Genomic DNA, 19,882 nt, shown 5'->3' on the forward strand with positions numbered 1-19,882 from the left:
GGCTGGGGTATGGCGAGTGCTCGGCCGCGTGTTGCCAGCCCCGAGGGTTCGGTGCTGCGGGGAAGGGCCGGGGCATCGCCCCCGTGTCCTGCGGGGGCCCCCACGCCTTGGGGGTGCGGGAGGGGAGGGTGGCACGGGGTGGCCCATAGCGAGAGTCCCCCCGAGGGCTCGGTGCTGGGGCTGGACACTGAGCTGGGACCTTCGGCCACCTCCGAGCGTCGGCTCCAGCCCCCCCAACCGCAGAACCGGCCCTGTCCCCGGGGCGGGGGGCGGGCAACGCGCCCCAGCGCGGCTGTCGGGGTCAGACGCCCAGACCGACCCCGGGGGGTTCAGAGCCGGGACGACCCCCCTCGAACCCCACCAGCCCCACACCCCCGAGCCCCAGCAGCTCCGGCCAAACTCCCTTTCCCCCCCCCGGGGGCAGCTGCGATCGGGCTGCACCCAGAGGCTGAGGGACCCCAACACCCCCCCCCCCCCCCCATCCCGCTGTGCGTGAAGCACCGACACGAGCGGGGCTGAGCCGTGGGGAGCGGGGGGGCACCGCTCCTCCCCCCAACACCCCCCGGCCCCCGGCTCTGCCCCCCCCGGCCCCGCTCCGCTTCCTCCGCGCCGCCGCGGCCATTGGCTGCCCGCGCCCTGCGCCGCCGCGTCCTGACGCTGGGCTGGGCCGGCCCCGGCGATGGTCGCTCCCCGCCGGCTCCGCCGCAGCCCCGGGAGGCGGCTGGGCTCCGCGCCCCGCTGAAGGTGGGTCCCCGGCCTTCCCTCGCGCTCTCCTTCCTCTCTTTTAACGTTCGGTGGCTTTGATTAGCTTTTTCTAAATTTGGGGGGGGGCTTTTTTTAATTTATTTTTTTTTAATATATATATATATATATTTGATTTTTTTTTTTCTGCGATTCTGGCGTTACTTCCGAGAACGGCAGCTCCTTCTTCCCCCCCCCCCTTCCCTCTTCCCGCTCCGGGCCGCGCCGCTCGCGTTTAGGAGGGCGAAGAGCTCCGTTTGTGTGTGTTTTTGGTGCCCCCCCCCCCCCCCCTCTTCCCTCCCTCCACCCCCTCCTCGCCCCTCGGTGCCGCCCCGAGGCGGCGGGGATGGGCGGCGGAGCGCGGCCGGAGCGCGGAGCCGGCGGAGGCGGAGAGCACATCCTCCCCCCCCCCCCCCCCGCCGCCGCTTCAAAACAAACCGTCACCAAAATGGTGCAGAGGTGAAGGAGGGAGAGGGAGGAAGGGGAAGAAGTGTCGCCTCGGCCTGGGCGCTGCGGGGGACAGGTGAGAGGGGGCGGGATGGGGAGGGGGACGTGGCTGCGGGTGGGATGAGGGTGCAGGGGGAGAGGGGAGAGGAGGGGTCCCGCTGCCCGCTGGGTGCTGCTGATGGGGTGGGGGCAAGCACTGGGGAAGCGGGGGGGGGGTGCTCACCCCACTCTGGGGCAGTGCCGGAGGGGTTGCACCCCCACGGACCCCCACCCCCCCCTCCCCTGCCCCACGGGTGACAACCCCTGAGGCCCGGAGTGGCTTTGCAGGAGATGTGGGGCCCAGCAGCATTTTGGGGAGGGGGGGGATGTCCTCGGCGGGTGGGGCACGGGGTGATGCTGAGGGTGCTGTGGGGTGAGCTGCCGGTGACGGGGCCCACGGCGAGGCTCGGGGTGCTGGAGGGGGGGGGCGGCTGTGGTTTTTGATTGGCAAGAGCAGCTTTCGGAGAGCCGGCGGTAAATCGAGTCCTGGAGCTTCGATGACTTGGCCGGGTGCCGGCTCTGGAGCTGACAGCTGTGATTGTTTGTTCCTCGGGGCCGGTGGCAGCGGTGGGGGCCCAGCGCCGCGGCTGCCGGCCGACAGCGCCCGGAGCGAGGTGCTGTGGTGGGGGGCGAAGCCCCCGGTAACGCCGCCGCGGCCTCCCCGGGACGTCGAGAGCGTTGAGGCGTCGAGGGGCCGCGCGATGCCGGCGGGGGGAGGATGTGGTGGACAGGGCGTCCCGGCATCTGTAACGCCTGTTTGCCAGCGGCTTATCTCCTTCCCAGCAGCTCGTCCCCTTGGCTTTATTCTTGGCTTTTATTTTTTTTTATTTATTTTATTCCCCCCTTCCCCACCCCGCCTCACGCACACACCCAGCCAGACACACGCGTGTGCGCACACGCACGGCTCTTCCCTCCGCGCCCGGGGAGCCCCTTGACACCCCACAGCCACGAGCTGGGGTGTCATGTGTGTGTCCCCCTCCTTCCTTCCTCATCCTCCCAGGCTATCAGGAGCCACCCCGCGTTGGTGACCAGTGACAGCCCCCCCCCACCTGCAGGCAGGGGTCTGGGCAGGGAGGCAGATGCTGGTAAGTGGAGCACAGCTGGTGTGAATTCCCCCCGCGCCTCCTCCCAGGGCAGCGCTTCGGCACAACGCCTCTGCCTGCTCCCCCCCGCCCCCCCGCGCCGGGGGAGGCCTAATCCTGCCCCTCCAAAGCCTTTTCTCCCTGCGGCGTGTGGCCCCACGTGGATTTTTCGTTGCTCTGCCAAGGTGGGGGCTCTTAAACCGCCGTCCCAGGACAGCCAGCCCGAAACCTCGCTGCCGGTGGGGCTGAGTGGGTGACAGGCTGTGGATTTTGGGTGTAGGTAAGGTTTATTCTGGGTGTTTTCTGTCCTTCCCTGGGCCAATTCGGTGCTGGTGGCCCTGGCGTGGGGAGCGCTGGGGCTGCCCGTGTCCCTTGGGAGCTCAAAGTGAGCCGCCTGCCCTGCCCTCAGGATTGTTGCCCGTGGGCTTCTGAAGGTCACAGACCTCTGGCCAGGCCTCGTGGCTTCTCCTTTCCTCCCCCACCAGCCTTGCCCTTCAGCCCCTGCAGTTGTTGTGGCTTTGCCAGGCTGAGGCATCCGCACTTGTGCTGGGCTCGGAGCAGGTGGCCGGTGGCCCCGGAGCGGTGGGGGCCGCCGCTCGGGTTTCTCCGGTGCTGCCAGCGCGGTGGAAAAGCCACGGCAGGGGTTTCACCGGCTCGCGTGGAAGGATCTGGTGGCTCCTGCGGCTGGTGGCTCAGTGCTCCCACTCCGGCTCCCCCCCCCAACCCCGCCACCTCCCAGCACAAACCAGCCCGGGGGCTCCTCGTGCTGGGTGGTCACGTCCCCGCCTGCGCTTGGTCCTGCCGGGGGGCTCCAGGGACCTTGGGAAGTCCTGGCTTTGTCAGCGGGTGACCTTGGGCAAGTCCCTTTGCTTCCCCACGCTTCGGTGTTGCTCTCAGGAGGAGGGGGTGGTGTTTTTCATGTGTTTATCCCCCCCCTCCTCGCTGGTGTGGGGCTTGGGAAGTGCAACCACGGAGCTGGAAAGGGCTTGTTGCTATTTTATCCTGTCCCCGAGCGGGCAGGGTGGAGGCACCGATGGTGCTGGAGTCACCCGGGGTGGATTTTTCCCAGGCTGCCAAGTGAAACAAGTGGGGTCTGATTCTCATTTAACGCCGCAGCCCTTTACTGCGACTCTGGCAACGTAAAGGAGCCTAAATATGGTCATAAACCACATCCACTTCGAGGTCTGTCCGGGCTGCCAGGGCAGCCTGACGGCGGCTTTGTACGGAGGAGAACAAAGCCCAAAGTGTCGGATGAAAAGTCCGGGAGCGGGACCCGGCGCAGGCCGGGAACTGCCTGGTGGCTGCCTGGAGGGAGGTGTCAATGCTGGTGCGGGCCCCGGCGCACGGAGGAAGGATGAAGGCGAGGGTGGGGGGTGATGCCTCCCGACTCATCCTGAAGGACCAGGAGGGGCTCAGTTACGGGCTTTGCCACTGCGACCCTGGGCGAGTCATTTAAACCTAAAAACCTATCAGTGGTGAGGGGCAGGAATTGCTTTTCCTTATTTTTTTTTCCAAGCCAGAGTGCTTCCCGGGGTCAGGCTGGCATCGCTCGGAGCGTGCCGGGAGGGTCCTGCTGCGGGACTCTGCGTGGTGTCCCCCTTCCACGATGGCTTGCGGGGATCAGATGGCTTGTTTGGGATCGGAGATGAAAGAGGGAGAGGCCTGCGTGTCGCTGGCGTGGCCCCCGCTTTGCCGGACTGCTGCCACCCCGCCGGGTGCCCCCGGTAGCCCGAGATGCCGTGCAGGGGCGCGGCGGTGCCCGAGGCCTGGGAGCATCCCGTCAGATCCCGTTAACACCGGGGAGCGCGCGGGGAGGTGGCCCAAGCGGGGCCGTGGCGAGCTGCGGCGGGGGCTGCCGTGGAGGTGCCATGCTGGACTTCCCCATCTGCAACCAGAGCTAAAAATATCCCCTCTGCCTCGCCCCGTAGCTGTCCCATCTGTTCGGAGGGCGAGCTCCTCGGGCCAGGGGCTCTTTTTTTATTTTTATAGTTATTTTGGCAGTTCCTAGAGGCTGAGCCGGCCAGAGTTCAGAGGTGACTCTATAGCAAATGACAGTCCTGCCCCTGGGAAGGTTCGGCTCTGCCGCTGCGGCGAGCAAAAACCAAGTGAGTCAGAGCACGGGCAGAGAGGAGGAGGAGGAGGAGGAGGGTTGGGGAGGAAGGCGTTGAAACCCGCGGCTGTGCTGGGTGCCGTGGGGTGGGAGCTGGGTGCCCCTGGCCGCACTCGCCCTCCCCACAACAGCAGGACTATGGGATGCATCACCCCCTCGCCTCCCCGAGCTGGTAGTTATTACTTTACCATCCAGTGCGCCTCTCGGGCTTTTTTTTTTTTTTTTTTTAAATTTTCCTTTCCTTTTTTCCTCTAATTAGAGAAGCTTTCAATAAAAAGCTGAAATTTGTTAATCATTTTGTTTGATCAGAGCTTAGGCAGTGCCGGAAGACCTCTAGGTTTTTCCTTCTGCCTTGTTTGAGCAGCAGTTTGCTTTTGCTTTCAAGATGGATCTAGCCGTCTGCCTGCCAGCAGCTCTACCTCCACAGATCTGTCGCTTTTCATCTCGCACTCCAGTTTGGTTTGCTTGTGCTTTTTCTTTAATTTTTCCTTTCGCCTCGCTCCTGGTGTCTCCCTGCTGTAGCTCCCCACCGCTTGAAAAACGGACAAGAGCTTGCGTCCTTTAAAAACTGGGGGGGAAAAAAAAAAACAAAAGTGCCCACGTGGAGCGAGGACTTGTTAAAAACATGGGGAATCATTTCGGAGCGGTTTATTTGCAAGGGGAGGTGTGTGTGTGGGCTGCACGTTTGCTTTCTCATAAATGGTGGATAAAAAGATGGGGGGAGTGGGGCCTCTGAGCTGCATGCGGAGGGTTTTTTGGGGAAGCTTCACGCTAAGGCTGGGGGGACACGGCAGCAGCTCCCCAATTCTGCGGCCGCTCTCTCCTGAGCTGTAGGTGAACCTCCTCCCCTCTATAAAAGTGGGGGGGCAGGTGTGGATGAGACGAGGTGGTGGTGGGGCTCCTCTGCCAGGCTCTGGTCGCGACGAGCTGCCCCGGCTGTGGTTGAGCGCTGGGATGCCGGAGCAGCCACCGGGCCCCATCCCCGATGCCCGGGTGGTGCCGTGACACCCCGTGAGGTTTTTAACACCCCCAGCCTGCCAAAAGCAAAAGCAGAACCAGCAGAAGCGCCGGGGTCGGTGCCTTGGTGCGCGCGGTGAGGACGGGCTGGTAGGGCAGGATGATGCCCATGCTGGGATGTGTCAGGCTCCGGCCGCCACCGCGGAGCCATCGCGGTGTCCCGTCCCGAAGCAGCCGGACCGGACCGTGCCGGAGCCGCACGTTTCTCTCGGTGCAGAGCAGGACACGTATTATTTCCCAACGTGCAATTAGCTGTTGGTTTTCCTGGAGCCGGCGCGCGGCTGTGGCCGGTGGCCGCGCGTGGAGGAGCTCGGCAGCGCCCGCGTCCCCGAGCCTCCTTGTTTTAATTGATCAGCGCTAATTGAAATCCAGAAGCGGGGAGCTGAGGCCTTGCCATCGGTGCTGACGTTGCCCCAACGCCCGGGTCCTGCTGCTGTGACTGTCTCAAGGTCAAAGCCGCGCCGCGGTGGCTTTGGGCATGAGCCGGCGAGGGGTTGAAGCGCTCCCACCTCCCGCCTTGAGTCAGTGTTGTTTTGGGGTTGGAAAGGTGGTAATTAAATGACCTATTTCTGGGCAGGGAGGAAGAGGAGGAGGAGGAATCGTTTCTCTTTCCAGAACTTCAAACAGCTTCCAGCAATCGTCCGGCACAAACCCAAAACCGCTTCCAGGGGGAGGCGCCTCCGATCGACCCCCAGCTGGGATGCTCGGGGTGCGGGTGGGGGGCCGGGGGCCGTGGGGAAGGGTGACCTCCCACTGCAGCGTTGCTGCCGCATCGGCCTTTTTTTTTTTTTGGAAGGAGGCAGGGCAAAACCACATCTCCTCGCTTTTATTTTTTAAATTTTTTTTTTTTTTTTTTTCAACCCCAAAAAATCAGTAAAGAGATTCAGGAGGCAGCACCCACTCACAGGGCTGGGTCCCCGACCTGAGCCCACCCCGGGGCTGCAAAGGGGTCACCTCTTGTAGGCTCATCTGGCAGCAAAAGGATTCCTCCTCCTCCTCCTCCTCCTCCTCCTGCAGCAGCAGGGAATATTTGCATCGCCTGCGAGGCCGGATCCTGCACCCCGCGGCAGGGTGCTGGGGGCTGTCAGGAGGGTGTTACCTGCCCGGGAGGATGGAGGGGAGCTTGTGGGGTGGAAGGTGTTATTGATGGATATAAGCTGTGGTTATAAATAGCCCTGGTTGAAAGTTTTCATCTTCCTTTTCAAATGAAAATGCCTTTTGGAACAATGTGACTTTTCTCCATCCTTTTGGAAAGCACCTTTTTTTTTTTTTTTTTTTTTTTGATTTTGAAGATAAAACTTTTTTTTTTTTTTTTTTTTTTAAAAAAAAGAGAATTTTTCCTTTCCAATTATTGGAAGAATTCAGGGAAAAATCACTAAGCGCAACAGAAAGAAATACCCAGGAACACATCCCATGTCGTGCAGGTGGGGAAAATATGTGGGGTCAGATTTGTTTGCTTTGGTTTTCCTGAAGAAAGAAATTGAGGATGGAAAATGTTCACGGCCTCAGAGTTTTCTATCAAAGCAGTCAAAATTTTGGGGGCTGAAAAACCCGGGGTTTGCTTAAAACCTGGTGCATCAAGCTTAAAAAAAAGTAAGTGAAATAAATTGGCTGAAGGACTTCTGTTTAGTAAAAATCTGGCAATGTTTCTGGGTTTCTGTCTGGAATTTTTCGGTTGTAAAACCTGAAATCCTCCCCCACCCCAAGCAATAACCTTGAGACACGGTGCCGTAGCAGGAGTTTCCACTGACAGGGAAGAAAAAAAGTTTTATAAAAAATGTGAACGAGTTATTTGGACCAGCCAGACTTTTTTTTTTTTTTTTTCAAGCGTGCAGTCACAGAGACCGTCCTGTCCCGCAGCCCCAGGCCGCGGTGATCTGCACTGAGAGCATCTTCTGCTAAAATTTTAGCATTTTCTCCTAAAATAGTGTGATTAGGGGCTGCGGTGGGGATAAGGCCCCAGGTGTGGGTGCTCCTGCTCTGTGGTGGCATCCATGGGAGAGGACCTTCTGCAAAGCTTAGGCCTGTTTTTTGTTTTTTGTTTTTACCAATCTTGAGGCAGTATGGAAGCAGAGAAGGGCCGTGTGTTTGCGTAACCACAGGTGGGGTCTGAGCTGTCACGCGTTTTCTAAATATCCTGATAAATGTCCCCACGGAGCTGTCGCTGGCATGTGAGCCAGCTTTCAGCTTTGGGAGGAACAACCCGCCTTGTCCGAGCGCAGGCGGCTGAGCCCCGCGGGCGTCCCCGGGGCGCGGTGTCCTGCAGCACCCGCGGCATCTCGGCGTCACTTTGGGAGGGGACTCTGGTGCCATTCGGGTTGGAATGGCTGAAAAACCTGCAGCTGCTTAAAAATTGACTCTTTGCAATTCTGCCAAAAGGGGGTTTTGACTTTGGCTCTGCTGTTGGGTGCCCGTCCGGTTGGGAACTTGCTGGAAAAACCGTGGTGGGGAAGCAAAAAGGATTTGCGTGCAGCATCAAGTGTCCCCGCTGCCGACGCTGCCAGCGCCGGGGAGGTCGTGGTGGAGGTGAGGAGGTTTATCCTGGGGGATAAACCACGTGCTCCCTGGAGATGTGTCTCTGCCCTTCAGAAAACTCTTGCGATAGCAGCAAATTCATTTCGATGGAGCTGGGTGGCAGAGTCGGGTGAAGGCAATGTTTGTCCAGACCTGAGCTCGGGGCGGTTTTCTGTGGCATTCCAGTGAGGAGCAGCCCTTGGGATCACACGGATCCGGGCTGGACCAGTGTGGGGGGCTTGGGGGCTCCCGGGAAGGGCTCAGGGCTGCGGCGTTGGGGCTCAGCAAAAGCCGGGTTGCTCTCCAGCCTCTCCTCTTGGGTGACACTTTCCCAGAGAGCTCGGTGGACACCTCGCTCTGCGCCGTTTAGGAGAGGACTCGATGCCCCATCTCCTGGGGTTTTGAGCACAGGGATCAATCACGGATCCATCCCCAACCTTCCCTGACTCGGCACGGCCGTCCTTCCCACGCGCCGGCAACGAGCCGCCGGGAAAACTAGCACCTCTCGACTCGCTCGTTCAAAAATATCCCCGGCCCCGCGCGGATGCCGCTGCCAAGATGGGGAAGAGCAGAGCCGGCGCTACCTCTTTGCAGAAATCTGTCGCCTCGCTCGGCGGTGGGGAGGTTGGGAGCCGCGTAGCGCCGAGCCCCATCGCTTTCTAAAATAGAAGCAGAACAAATGGTTGGAGCAGGATGCTGGTGGCGAAGGCAGCCAAGGCTCTTCCCGCGGCAGCTGGTGGCTGGTATGCTGCTTCTTGCTCCCTCCATCAATCCTCTCCCCAGAGCTGGCATTTTTTGGGGGGGGGGGGCGGGGGGAGAGGCGAGCATCTGTCTTCTGGGGCGGCATTGGGCACACCGGTGCTTTTTGGGGTTCGGTGTGATGCCCCTTGGTTTTTGGTACGGTTGAGCTTTAATCAAGCCATGGGGGTGGCGGGAGGGGGAAAAAAAAAAAAGGTTTTTTGGTGGCAGCGCGGTGCCGTGGCGGGTGTGAGATAAGGAGGAGACGGGGAGTCGGGTGGCGCCGGTTCGCGAAGGGACTTTGTCCCAAAACAATGACGTAGGTGCCGGGTTGAGCCTCGGGCGCCGACGCCGGGTCGGATGGGTGAGCGCGGAGCTGCGCCTGCGGGAGGGTGGGGGGGTCCCGGCGAGCTCTGAGGTCCTGGGTGCTCCCGGCGTCCCCAGGTGTCGTGGGAGCCGCGTTGGGGCCGACGTCTCCCTGGGGAAGGAGCTCACCCTGGCTGCACCCTGCCGAGGGTTGGGCGCCTCGCCACCCCTCTCCCCCACCGACGCCGCTCCCGAGGGGGGGACGGAGCCGCGCGCCCTCGCTGGCACCCAGGAGAGGAAACGGTGAGCCCGGCTCTGGTTGCAAATCAAGAGAGTTTGGAAAAAACCTGTTCGTTGCCCTCTGATCTTTTGAGGTTTGAGGCCAGACAAGCCTGTGTGCTTTTAGCAAGCTGGATTTCACGCCTGCCTTCGCGCCGGAGAGGGCTGCTCCAGCTGGATGAGATGTAAGTGGGAAGGTCGGGAAGAGGCTTCCCGTAAGGGAAGATGTTCTTGCCTTGTCCTTTCCAGCGGAGAGGACCAGCCACCGCGAGCTCAGCATCCGCTCGGGTGACCTTCAGCGCCTTCTGCTTGGCGAGGGAGGAAGGCTGCTTTGCATGCCTTCTCCCCGCGATGCTACACATGTACCGAGCAAACGGGGTCTTTTTGTTATGCAAATGCAGCTTTGTTTTTTAGCTTCTCAAAGATAAATACCTTTGAGGCTAAATATGGAGCTCAGGGCACCGCTAAAAGCAACCTTGATGGCTCAAGGGCTGGCAGGTTGGACGCTAAAGCCGGTGGTTTGGGGGAGTTGGCTTCCCTTTGGGGATTGAAACAAAATACTCTTGATTTATTTATTTTAATTTTTTTTCCCCTGAGGTTATACAAGCTTTTTCACAGCGAGGAGCCCCGGCGTGGGGTCCCATGGCTGGTGTGCAGCACCTGCTGCTGCTGCCCCACGCCTGGATTTCCCATTTTTGCAATGATGCGCTGTGATATTTTTTTTTTTTTTTTCCCAAGCATTTACAGGCTGGGGAGACCCTTTTGTCCCAGCATCACGCCACCCTCCAAGGATCCCCACTTTCAGCTGCCTTTCTGAGCTGTGTCCAGGCACCGTGGCTCCGGCGTGGGACCGATGGTGGTTTCCACGTGCCTCCCGATACCAGCCACTCGGGTTTTACCATCGGGGCCTTTCTCACACCTCGCAGAGAGAGAAGCCGAATGGTGCTGCAGGGCTGGAGCGGTGCTGGACGCTGTGCCAGGTGCTGCGCGCTGGACCAAAGCGCTTTTTTCTCACCTCCCCGCTCGCAGCCGCGTGCTGGAAGGAGGCGTGGGCGAGCGTGGCGTGGGGCGAGGTGTCCCTCGGGGCTTTCTGGCTTCCTTTGGGACCCTGTGAGCCCACTGGCAGGTCGTGGCGGGGGGTGACGGGCCGTTGGGCGGTGTGTTTGTGTACGATCTTATTTTTGTTTGTGCGTCTTTTGGAAATTTTTTGTCACGGTGGGTGCCGGTTCAGTGCCTGGTGATGGGGTGGGAGGGGGTACGGTGGGGGATGGAAATGCAGCTAAAAGTGGTTTAGCTTCTGCTCATGCAATTTTCCTATTCCTGTGCTGCAGGAGAGCTTGAGGCTCCTGGTATTTGGGGGGGCTGAACCCCTCAGGGCTCTGCCTTGGGTCCTGGTTCATCCCTTCTGTGGTGTCACAGGTCACCCTCCAGCATGAAAACTCACTGGCACCAGCCGGGGGGCTCTTTGGGCCTGAACCACCATAGTGTGATGCTAAAAGCACCCAGAGGTATCTCCTGGCCTTGCAAAAACACGGAGCAGGGGTGGGTTTTTCTCCCATCGGGAGCTCAGGGGCTCCCACATCCCATCGGCGATGGGGTGCCACCGGGACCTGACCTGGGCAGAGCAAGGTGGAAGGGAAAGGTGGTGGAAAATAAAGGTAAAAAAGGGCTGGGCGGCTCTTTCGGAGCTGCTGCTTTGCAAAGTTGATTGGTTTTGCCACCGGCTGGGTGCTGAGCTGTGGTGGGCAGAGCTAAGGCTGCCCTGAAATAGGGTGTTCCTGCTCCGGGCTGCCCCGGGTGCTGCAAGGGCTGCCTGGGAGTTTGGGACTTGTCACTTTGTCCTGGCAGGGTGACAATCTGCTGCAGCCTCCGAAACCCTGCAGGGTCTGGAGCGTCCGTCCCTGGGGGAGCTGCTGCCCAAACGATGGCCAAAAGCAGGTCCCCTGCTCTCTTCAGCTGCGGGTCAGCCCCGCTCCTCCGGCGTCTGCTAATGAAGCCAAGGTGCCACCTTGGTTGTTTCTTTTTTTTATTCTTTTTTTTTTTCCTAAATACATTACCAGTGCAGCTCGTCCATATTTCAACCACCTTCTCCCTCCTGTTCTCGCGCTGAAGCCTATAATGCTGAAATTATAGCATCACCCTCGTCGCCATGGCAACACACAGGGATGTATTTAAAAAAAAAAAAAAAAAAAAGGACCAGAAGCCCTCCAAGGATTATGACTTCAGTGAGGGATCAGGCTGGAGGGGAATCTGGGTCACGGCTGGAGCAGGCTTTTCTTCCAGCCTGTCTTGGGTAATTCCCCTCACCACGACCTGGAGGACGCGGCAGGGCAGGGCAGAGCCGTCGTTAGCACCCATGGGTGCTCCTCGCCGTGGGTCTGTCTGCCCCGGGAGGTGCTGGGCTCAGCGCTTCTGTGCACCCCAGGAAAGGGCATCCTCCGCGAGCTCAGTATTCCCACCCAAAATCCAGGCTTTTTAATCAAAAGTCTTTTCTGTTACAAAGCGTGCGGTGCCTGCAGGAGTGCCAGAGCCACGCTCTCTGTCCCCCCCTGGTTTGTGCATTGCAAGTTTTCTCTCTCATCCCCCAAAATAAACAGGACTCTTCTTTTCTAATTTTTTTTCCTCCTCTTCTTCTTCTTTTTTCTTTTTTTTTTTTTTTTTTCCTCCCTTTTTCCACACCCCCAGAGCCGCTGTTGCTGGTGGCAAGGAGCCCAGACTCCGTAGGAACTCAGAAATGCTGCAGATCCAAGCCCCGGCTGCCCTCTCGGTTTCGCAATCCTTTGGAGGGGGGGGAGAGAGAAGGAATAAAATGGGAGGGGATTTTTTTTTTTTTTTTTCTTTATTAGAGATTTATAGACTTTCCCACCAGTAGGGACGAGGAGCCAGAGCCGAGCGGCCAATTTTCTACAGTAAGTTTCCAACACTGCTCCTCTCCGGCCTCTGTGAAACCCTCTGCGGCCTCGCCTACGGTGGGTTGGGTTGGTTTAATTTTTGGAAAACCATCGGCGATGCTGGCGGGGGGGCGGCGGGGCGAGGGCTGCCTGCGTGGGGGGCGGCGATGGTGCTGCTGGGCCCGCCAGCACCTCCCGTGGCAGCCGTGCTGGGTCAGGTGATGCTAACGGCTGGGAAAAATCATCTCAGGTGTCGTTTTTTGGAGCTGTTAAAGCCTTTTTTTCTACCTATTTTTCGGTCGCGTGCGAACCCTTTGGCTTGGGCTTCCCGGCGATGCCGTGACCATCGCTCGCGGCCGCGGTCCCTCCGGTTTGCCAGGCTCAGCTTCATCCTCCTTGGCCGTTCAGCATCTCGGGGTTTGTGGTCCTTTTATTTTTAGGTAATTGCAGCGTCCAGACTCTGAAGTTGCCCATTGGTTACGCTCAGCCGGACAAGGGAGGTTTTTGTTTGCGAGTGTATTTTAAGCAGCTGGTTTTTTACAGGCGGGAGCCGCCGGTGAGCTCCTGGTGCCGGCGTGGAGGGATCCGGCCGATGCCGTGGGCCGGCTCCTGTCCCCGCAGATGCCACCTTACCCGCACCCGGTGCTGTGCACGGCGCAGGGTGCGAGGCTTTGGCTCCCCGGCCCTGCTCCGCACCCTCACACAGGATCCGACCCTCTGCCAGCGCTCCTGCTGCGGGGGGAAAAAAAAATCCTCCCTCCTCGAGCTGTGCCTGGATGAGATCTGAGTCCTGGCAGCTCTGGTCCCAACGTCCAGTGATTAATGGGATTAAATTGGTGCCCCTAGTGAGTTTTTTTTATTTGTCATCTGGTTTTCTCAAGACTTTTTAAGCGGCGGGGGGGACCGAGGCCGCATCGCGCTGAGATCTGATTAGATAAGGGAGAGCTGCCTGTGAACAAAATTCCTACCGGATAATTATTTATACCTCCATGTGCGTCACTAGTAAACATCTGGATCCGCTCCAAACATCTTCATTTGATTTGTTTTGTAGTCTCTCAACAGGGATGTTTGTCAGATCCCCTCCCCACCTCCCTTTCGTCGCGTGGCTTTGGACAACTTGGCTGAAATTAGGGGTGGGTTTCGGGCTGTTGCCCCGCTGCCCGCTGGCCGAGCCCTCCCTACCTGCTCAGCACCGGCCTCGCTTGCCCATTCCCCTGACCCTGGGTGTTACCAGTCTTGGGGCTGGTTTAGCAAATTCCCAGTTCCTGGATTCCCGTGATGGGGTGAGAGTCACGTTGTCCCTTTTTTTGGGGGAGGAGAAAGTTTCTGGTGTTTTGCGGTTGCAGGAAAAATACGAGTGGCCAAAAAAACCCAAAAAGCAATCCCAGATGTGTTGCTTTCTATTTTAAAACATCACCGTTTGATTTGGGGGCGAACCAGACTCCTGACCTTTCGGAGCGCGTGGGGCTGGCAGTCACGCCGAGCTCTTCGAGGCCAGGGCTGACTTCTTGCTCTGTTTGTGTAGAGCCAAGAAATTAATATTAATAACTTTCCCTGAATGAGAGTTGAGTACCTGCTTCCCTGGGGCTCCTTGGAAGGCTCCGGCTCAGGCGGATAACATCAACAGTCATTACGAACGGGACTGAGAGCATCGCTCCCTGCGCCGCGCGCAGCTGGGATGCAGATGGGAAGGGACTGGTGTGGGAGGGGAGAGATGAAGGAAGCCTCTGGCTCGCTTTTAAAGTGCCTTGGGCAGGGCTTTCAGGCGCCACAAGCAATCTTTTTTTTTTTTTTTTTGTGTTCCTCCATCCTTTTTGCAGCCCTGGCCTCTCTTTGCACGACTGTGGTGGAAAAAACCATCCCGAGTTGCCGGAGCTGGTGATGGATGCTGGCTCCCTCCGCGTTGGCAGGGGCTGAAATTCGGGTCTCACCTCTGCTGGACTCTTGGAAAAAAAAAAAAAAGTTTCAGTGCTGCACCCTGCCTTAATCTCTTTAAACTGTATTTCGCTAATCCTTCATTAGGATCTCATTGTGAGCTTGTTATCCCGTTAGGGCTTAGAGCCGCGCGTGGCGGCTTCGCCCGCAGAGCCGGGGCGGGAAGGGGCCATGCTGGCCCCCCCCAGTGCCACGTGCTCTGCAGGGACGTGCCCCGGTGAGGTGGGCTCTGCTCTGCGGGGATGGGTGCCCGCTGCTCCACCCGGCTGCTCCAAGAGGAGTTGGGCGACAGGAGGAGCAGGTGCTGGGGCCTGCGGTCCCGGTGGCTTTGGTGTGGACCGCGGGGACGTCGCTTCTGGTTATCTCCCCCTCCATCGCTGGACGAGCCCATCTGGTGTCAGCGCTGGGGCGTCGGGGGGTGTAATGTAAAATAGAGCTGGTTTTGCTCTGCACTGAGGTTTTCCTTGATATTTTGGCGGGCCCCCACTGCAGTGGACCTGCGTGCCAAGGGCGAGGTTGATGCGGTGAGCTGAGGGGAGGTGACCCTGAACAGCAGTGGCAGGAGGAGGGTGAGCTCGGTGCATGCTTAACCCCCTTCCCGCTGCCAAGGAGCCTTAAAAAGGGCATCGGCCGGACCCGGCGCTGCGGGTGGATTCCTTCCCTTAGCGAGCGGCCGCTTTCCCGCTGCGAGCCTGGAGCTGGTGCCCCGCTGCTCCGTGCCGCCGTCTCCCCCCGGCACAGTCACGCTCCCCTTCGCAGCACCCAGTTTTTGCAGCCTCCCCCCCTATACACAGGGACCTTCTCGGGGCGAGCGGGTGCTGGCAGCAGCTCTGCAGCACCCAGGGGGGTCGGGGTACCCGCGAGCCGCGTTTTTTGGAAGCTGCTTTGGAGGAGGAGAGCGGCCTCACCGCGAGTCTAAAGCCGGGGAGGTGGAAAGTCTGTCTCGCCGGATAATTGAGCGGGGCTGAGCGCGTTTGCCTTGCAGGCTGCGATCTGCGAGGCATCAGGAGATGGTCTGCAGAGTGATTGCAAAAAGCAAAACAAAAACCGCACACCCACACGTTCCCACATGCGCAGGCAAACAAGGAAGCGAGCGTGCGGGGGGGATAAGCGAGCAGCCAGAGTTGAGACTCGATTTTATTTGGTGGAAAATGAAAACCACTGCGGCGAGCAAGAGGGTTCCTGGCTTTCCTTCTCCCCCCTGGCCCTCCAAAAAAAAAAAAAAATTAGGTGGGATTTTTTTCTTCCCCGTTTTTTGTTTTGTGTAGAAATGTGGCTCTGAAGAGGAGCTTGGTGGCTAAAAAATTGCTGCCTGTTTTAGTGCTTTCCTGTCCAACTTCCTCCTCGCTGGAAGCTCTTGCAGACACGTATGTTCATGTGTCCTCGTCCGCTTCTACACGCCAGAGACAGCGGGGTCGGGAGAAGGGAGGTGACTCCTCTGACATTGCCCAGCAAAGGAGAATGAACCAGGCTCTAAAATGGCACGTGGCTCGCTCGAGAGCTGGTGTTTAAAGTTTAACGCCCGTTTATTTGCCTCCAGGTTGTGGAGCATCTCTGCAGGCCCTGTGTTTTGGCAGCGGCGTGGCCACGAGGGCACGGTGAGGGGCTCGTGGTGTTGCTTGGTGATTGGGGCCTTCGCACGGAACCCTGAACGCTCGGATTCCTGCTGTAGGATTGAGCGACTTTGGTTCTTGCTGCGTTTATTTCTGCAGCTCCTCGTGCTGCTGCTCGGCCTGTGCCAGGGCAGCAGCGGGTCCCGCTCCCCCCATGGGGCTTCTCTTCTGCACCAGAACACGTAGGAATCGGGCAGCGGTGTGAGCTGGGATTTTGGGGTGGCTTTTATCCTTCCAGAAAAAGGGGAACGGTGACACCCAGGAGCTCGCACGGGGTCGCTGGGCTTCGCTCTCCTTGCCTGGGGTTTCGCAGCCCTTTGGGGTGCTCCCGCCGCACCGCTCCCCGCCGCTGGGAAGGTAGAGCTTTTCCAAATGCCTCTCTCCCCTTTTCCTGTGCCTATAATTAGCCCTGGCTCCCCGCCACCATATACTGTATGATCCTGGAAAGAGGTCATGGCTTTGCTGAAATTCTTGGGAACGGAGCTGCCTTTGCAGCTGGGAAAGCAGTGCAATTTCCAAGCAGATAAGAAATAGGGCAAATGCAACTCTTTTTCTCTGCTGTAATTTATGGGCTCTGGGCATGGCATCCGACAGCCTCCTCCCTGCCCCGGCTCTCCTTTTGCTTGGGGGAGTGGGTGAATCCCTCTGGATTGGCAAAGAGCTTCCCACCGGCTCCCGTGGCCAGATGCTGCGGCAGGGGGGGCGAGGAGAGCCCCTTCTTCTCCTCAGCTACTGGCTCTTGTTTTCCCCTCCTGCTGCATCCCGTCCAAGGGTTTGCCCAGGGCTGGAGAAGGAAACAAACCCCATTCCTGAATGTTTGTGGGTCCTTTCCACTTCTAAACCGTCTCATTTTTATGAATTTCCCACGAGCGGGGGGCCTCCCTTTGCAGCAGGAAAAGCATCACCTCGATGATCTCAAAGGACTTTTCCAACCTGAGTGATTCTGTGATTCTCTGATCTCCAGCCAGGTGAGGAATAGGACCCTGCTTTCCCCTCACAAAGCAAACAGGAGCAGGGGGGGTCTGCTGGAAGCGGGGAGGGTTTTCCTGCCTCTGAACCCTCCCGTGCAAACCAACGAAAAACTCAAAGCGAAAAGAGTATTTTTAAAATAGAAAACTCCCCCCTTCATAAAAGAGAGACAGAAAACCAGCAAAATCCCCTGATAAAAAGTTTCCCAAAGCTCTGCTACTGTTTCTCTACCCCTGTACAGTAATTCTGAGCAAAAATCAGGATAAATACGACCAAAAAGGACCGGAACGGGGAGCAAGGGCTCAAGTTGCCATCCTGGCCAGGACTCTGCACGTGCTGGGTGCCCCCAGCAGCATTCTACTGCCGAGCCAATCTTCCCTTTCCAATGGAGAGATTAGCTAAAAAAAATCACGAGATTAAAAAGCAAAACACTTTCCATTTGTTTTAATTGGCTCCTAGGCCAGAGAGCTTCTTCTCTTCCCTCTCTTTTAAATCTGAACGCTGTGATTTTCGCTTTAAATTACAGGACTGTGGGGCTGGGGTTTTGAGGGGGAAAAAGCACCAAGATCCACGATGCTGCTGCCAGGTCCCTATTTGTTGCACCAAGAGGTTTTCTGCTGATTGTAAGACTTGATAAATCCTTTTTTTTTTTTTTTTTTTTTGGTGTTTGCCAGCGCTGGCGTGTTCATACTGGGGGTTGCATTTGGGATTTGGGATTTTTCCAAGGGTCGTCGGGGCGGATCCGTCAGAGGGAGGTGCCGGGAGGTGCCGCTTGCACCAGCCATGGAGGTTTTGTTGCTCCGCGGGGGACCGAGTCATTCGGGGAGCGGCAGGGCAGTTTCCTACGGATTCGTGCCGCTCGGTTGACTGGTTAACCAAATTACAGAGAGATCTTTTTTTTCTCTGTAGGTGCCTATAAAATCCCCCTTCTGCTTTCCCCTCGCAGCGGCGTACGTGGGGGGCGGTGTAGGAGTTGCTGACGACGGCACCGAATGTGCAAGTGTTTCTCTGCACCTCGCCAGAGAGAAATATTTTAATCTTTTTTTTTTTTTAAAAAAAAAGTGTATCTGAAGTTTGGGGAGTAGGCACCCTCCCCGTGGAGATCTGCTGAAGTTGCAGGTTTTGGGGGGGGCTTGAACCTGTAGGTTGGGGTAACCCCAGGGCTGGTTTTATTCTCTGGTTTGGGCTTTTCCCCTGCTGAATTTTCAGAGGCTGCGGGGCAGCAGAGGTTTGCTCCATCAGGATGTGGCTCCCACTCTTTGGGATACAATCCCAGCTTTGCGGCTGGTGCGGAGCCACACTCGGCCGCCGGCTCAGTGCTTTGCCTTTTGGCCCAAAGACTTTGCACGAGGGGTTTGAGGTTTGCACACCAATTCGGGGACAAACCCCCATTTTTTTCTTTTTTTGGGGATGAGCAGCCCGGGCTCCTGCTCGGATTGTGGCTGCGCCAGGTGGTTTTCCAGCCCCTTGCAGGGGTTTTATCTGGAAGTGATGGTGGGTGCTGGGTCGGTGGCTGTCACCACGGGCTGGGTGCTGGGGCAGCGAGGTGAGGAGGGGGTGTTGAAGGGACCCTGGGAGGCAGCAGCAGCCCTGGCCGTGGCCAGCTCAGCTCAGGACACACAGGAAGGTCTGTAGCACAACCCAGAATTAAATGCAAATCTCCCAGGCGTCCTGCGTGTGACCACAAAGCCATCTCTCCTCTGCACAAGGAGGGCCTTTTTCTTTCTTGTTTGCTAGTCACCTTTATAAGCAGGTTTAAAAAAAGCTCTCAGCTTCCAGCAAGGAGCTGGGCTGGGATTTTCCGGCATGGTGGCAGTCCGGGGTGGGAGACAGCAGCGAGGGGCATGTGGAGGTTTGCCTGGTCTCCCCTCCTGGTGGGTGCCCACCTCCTCCCTCTTCATTTTCTCTGGCATCCCCTCTCCCCTTCCCCAGCCCAGCCCGGGAAGGGCTTGTGTCACCTAATCGCAGCTGGGAGGTGACTTAGGACCTGTCACTCTTCGTCAGAGTGGGGAGATGGATGGGCTGGAGGTTTAGGGCTTGAGTGAACGTGTTTGTTTGGTTTCCATGGGGAGGGGATGGGCTGAGCCACCACCAGTGGCATCCCGAGCTGCCCAGGGAGGTGACGACGATGCAAAATGTCCCCGGAGCCATCGGCTGCTGACTCAGGCGACAGCAGAGCATGGCGGTGAGGGGCCTGGCTTTGCTCTTAGTTATGATGAGTTTCTCTTATCTTCCCTCCCACCGGGCTCCGGCGCACGCTGGGACAAAGCCCTGGCTCGTTGCACCTCACCCACTGGCCCTGGGGTTTGGCCTCGTCAGCGGTGGGCGCGGGGGCACCCGGCCCAGCCAGACTCCCGGGCTTGGGGAGGGGGCACGTGCTGCGTCACCCTGCGTGAGCTCCTTGGGGACCTGCCCTAAGGTGGGGTCATGCCCAAATAGTGGCGTGAGAGGGGCTTTGCCCGTGTCGGTTGCACACATGGCAACTCCTGGTGCCATCCACGAGCCTCCCACGTGGGTCCACACCACGAGCCCAGCCTGCTGCCGGGCACGGCGGTGGCCAGGTTGCCATAGACACGTGCCCAAGCGCACCCATGAGTGCCCAAGCGCATCACCCGCCCGGTCCTTGCCCCCACTGCCCCTGCCAGGGCACCCCCCAGCCCTGCTGCCCTCCGGGTGCCAACACGTGTGTTGAAGAACCAAACTCGGGGTTGATTTCCCTCCAGCTTTGCTCTTGTCTGCGGGTGGTTGCGTCGGTCAGCGGCGGCGAAGCGTCGGTGAGGATTTGCCGGTGTGCCGGTGGGATTCACACCCCCGTGCCTCGCGTGGGGTTTTATGTGGGTGCAAAGTGGCTGCAAAGCTGTGGCAGAGGATCCGTCCCGGCCGTGCTACAGGAAGGAGCGTGGCTTGAAAGATCTGTGGTGTTCGGGGAGAGCCAACAGCAGGCAGGAGGGGTTGGTGGGGGAGTCAGAAGGGCTTGGGGGGAATTTGGGGGGCAAAACGGCGGATGGTGCCTCCTCTGCTTTACCTCTGCCTTGGCAATGCCGGCAGGAGCTGGAATTGCTGCTGTAAAATCTCCTGCATCCCTGGAACAGCTCTGGGGCCTTTCAGGAGATGCCTCGGTTGGGTACTGGGGGATGTGAGCAGGGTGGGGGCACCCACAGCCCCTCTTGGCACCTCTGGGATGGGTTTGCACATGTGTTG

The 19,882-nt window shown here is 58.6% G+C and overlaps 1 long non-coding RNA gene across 2 annotated transcripts in view; it reads left to right on the forward strand.

Annotated features, from left to right (window-relative positions):
- Positions 1-19,882, forward strand: part of LOC141971725 (uncharacterized) — a 62,755-nt gene that overhangs the window by 18,133 nt on the left and 24,740 nt on the right. The window contains exon 1 of one of the 2 annotated variants that reach the window (XR_012635315.1): positions 578-744. The exons of the other annotated variant lie outside the window; for it this stretch is intronic. This is a non-coding gene — a long non-coding RNA (uncharacterized LOC141971725). Of the gene's footprint in view, positions 1-577; positions 745-19,882 lie in introns of those variants that run through there. 2 annotated transcript variants of the gene reach the window in all.

Source organism: Athene noctua, chromosome 29 (assembly GCF_965140245.1).
Source record: "Athene noctua chromosome 29, bAthNoc1.hap1.1, whole genome shotgun sequence".
Classification (NCBI taxonomy): Eukaryota; Metazoa; Chordata; class Aves; order Strigiformes; family Strigidae; genus Athene; species Athene noctua.